The following is a 3350-nucleotide window of genomic DNA, read 5'->3' as shown; positions in this document are numbered from 1 at the left end:
ACACACACATATATATATATAAACTCAAATGAGAGTAGGTGACCGTTTCTAGTCGGAGTGAGTGGTATCATGCTTTTTAGTAGAGTGAGTCGCATTCCAATTCTAGTAAGCTATAATCTCACATGTGAATCATTTCCTGTATTTTTTCTTCAGAAATGACTTGTTGGGTTATCTTATATTTTTCACTATATAAAAGTATGTGACATTTCTCTTGTAGCAAACAAATGCTTACCCTAAAAAAGACACATCTTTCTTCTGATTTATTTTTTAAAAGAGCAATTCACTATCTCATTTTTTCACCGCATGACACAACACTCACACCCACATCTCATTCCTCCGTCCTGTCTCCTCGATGACGTCGTTGCCATCTCTCCGCCACGGCGTTCAGTCCACACCTTCCTCTTAGCGCCGCCTGACGACATCGCCACCCCCCCTCCTCTTCCCTCTATGGTGTCCACGGCCAATTCCCAGTGCCAAGGAATGCACACTATCATAACCGCCCATGATATATGAAATGGTACATATCATACGATAACGGACGCATACTCTAGTAGTTCAACATCAATCTTGTCTGACATATACCTTATACCAAACTAGATGATGCCCCGCACGTTGTTGCGGGAATATTTTGAAATATATTTCAAAGATAATGATTTTATGGAAATAAGAATATTCAAAGAAATAATATGAGGGCTAAAACTAAAAATATGTATGGTTCATTATTTTGATTATTGTATTTTCGTAAAGTATTTATTAAATATATCATGCATGTTTGAATGTTGAGGTGAACCTTTTCCTATGACTCATTGAATATTGAGGTGGGCCTTTTCTAATGCATGTTTCTTGATGATGTGTCATGCTTGCATGTTAAGAGAAATAGATTAGTGGGGGCTAACTATTTAGATATGGAAGATATCCACACATTTCCATAAAATAACAATAAATGATCAAACAATTGTTCTATTTCAGAAAATAATATGTCAAACATGATGAGATATGCTTTCCATGATGTGATATGCTTTCCATCTGTATAATGACAAACTGATTTTTCGGCTCTTTCTCTCTATCAATAATTGCCGTGTCTCCTTAACCACGCTCTATTTAGAAGAAAAAAAATGATAATTCTACCCCTCCCTTCCATTCTCGACACCATGTTTGAGCTCTCTTTTCAATATCTATACTTCCCTTCTTGATTATTTGCCCTAACAGCTGAAACCTGAGCATTTTGCTTCTTAAAACGGAATGTGAGCGAAACCCCACAAGATAAGACATATTTCAGGACCGAAGAAGCACACTTGACAAATTGTTCCTACTTTGTGAAATTCCTACTTCCTAGCTATATTACCTTTGCTAGAGAATTAATTCAAGTTCTAATCCTCAAATATTGGGAAGGAGAAACTACCATGCCAAGCAACTTATTTATGTTGTCATTAGATCAACTTCTTTAGGTTGTTATGGGAGAAACAAAGGGCTGGAAGAGAAAAGGAAGAAGATGAACCAAAATAACCACAAAAGGTAAAGCATAATAAGAAAGACTCGCTCATTATTTTAACTGACCAAGCTTTAGACTCTCTACTTGATTTTGCTTCTCTATAGGAGTACATGGCTAATTATATGCTAACATAAAAGAAGAAGGCGAAATACCAAATGTATTTTGTGCTAACATAATACTGGCTTCTTATTTGCTGCCATTTCATTGTGTGTGTTGGAGCATTCCTGCCACCATACCAATGTGTCAATACAGCATTACTGCAGATGCGCACTATGAAAACAACATGGAATTAGTTATAACATCCAATATTTTGACAAAATGATGGTTCCTTCTACCAACGACATGCTTCCAAGCCCAAACCAGCTGAAAATACAAACAATATAAGCAAGCCGAAGTCACTAAAAGATATGCATGTCCAGTAAATAATAACCCTAACATCCCTAGGACAGTCTTTTGCAATATAAAAATGGAAGACCAACTGAACTTTGCAACAATCACTACTTATTACAGTTTTATATGAAAATCGATTGACTATCACTATTCATCAAACAAATAAATCTCATATATCATACGACAAATGACCTACTAAGTACAAGTTTCTAAAAAGGAGATGTATTAAGTTGTTAAACTCTCCAAGAACTGTAGAGAAACAACTCGGCGAATCATAACTTACGATCTTGCTTTTTGAATGTGCAGCCCATAACCAGAGAAATCACTACAAAGAGCAACTGTAGTTGCGCCTCACCCCAAAAAAGGCCATCTCACTACAAAGAGACCAATTAGTATCTCACGCCGGTTGATGAGTTAGTCTCTTTAATTACACTTTGCTTCATTAAATGATCAAACGATGCACCCTTATATGTGGCAGTGTTGTTACTCTGCAACTAAAAAAGTCTCTATGTGAACTTCTTTTTTTGCTTGGCATCCAAACAAAGCATTTTCATTTCGCCACTTTATTGGGCTACTATTCACTCATAGGATTCTGAGATATGATGCCTTACTATTCATTTTATTATTTCTCGCTAGATTACTTTCAGTTCAATAGCGGTCATACGACAAACCATTAAATTTGAAGAAACATGGAGAAGTCTAAACGATATCAATTCTATTAGTATGAAAAGCAAGTAGATGTGAGTAAACTCTAAAATATGAGTTAACACTGTATTAAGTGGGAAATCCTAGAAAGAAGTTTAGCATATAGTTAACACTGTATTAAGTGGGAAATCACAAATACGTACAAACTGGACAATATGGCATACCGCATGGAAAAAGAAAACACTACCACATACACGGCACCGCATGACGCGCCCTTCCTCTCGCGTGTAGCATCTGAAAAACAACTACAAATTTATTATCATGTTTGCGTTGATTCTACAAATTTAGAATATGCCCACAGACATAGTAGATATATTTAGTTCTTTTGTGTGTCAATATATTCAGGAAAGAACAATCTTACATCGAGTAGGAATTAAATTCTTCTACCAAGAAATCATGAGCCTGCTTTATGAGATCAACATTTCCACACACAAATTTTATTTTACTTTCTGTTTACACAAATGTGTTTTCTGAAGCAAGATCTTTAAAACAACCAATATTGAATTTAGCACTTGAAATTATTGACAATTAACTCACCAGGCTTCAAACTTGTTTCGTCCAAATTCATTAATTCCATGTGAAAAATCAATAATGTTTTATTCCGTTTCGCATAAATAATCTTATTGTTTCACTATGGCTCGCCATGTTCCGTAGCGTATCATAATGTTACACTGTTTACCAAAGTGTTTCATCGTGTGTTACTGTGGTTTAAATTGTTTTGTATGATATGTAAACCTTAGTAAACAAGAGTAGCTTATATCCA

Source organism: Triticum dicoccoides, chromosome 1A (genome assembly GCF_002162155.2).
Source record: "Triticum dicoccoides isolate Atlit2015 ecotype Zavitan chromosome 1A, WEW_v2.0, whole genome shotgun sequence".
Taxonomy (NCBI): domain Eukaryota; kingdom Viridiplantae; phylum Streptophyta; class Magnoliopsida; order Poales; family Poaceae; genus Triticum; species Triticum dicoccoides.
Note: the sequence above shows the minus strand (reverse complement) of the source record.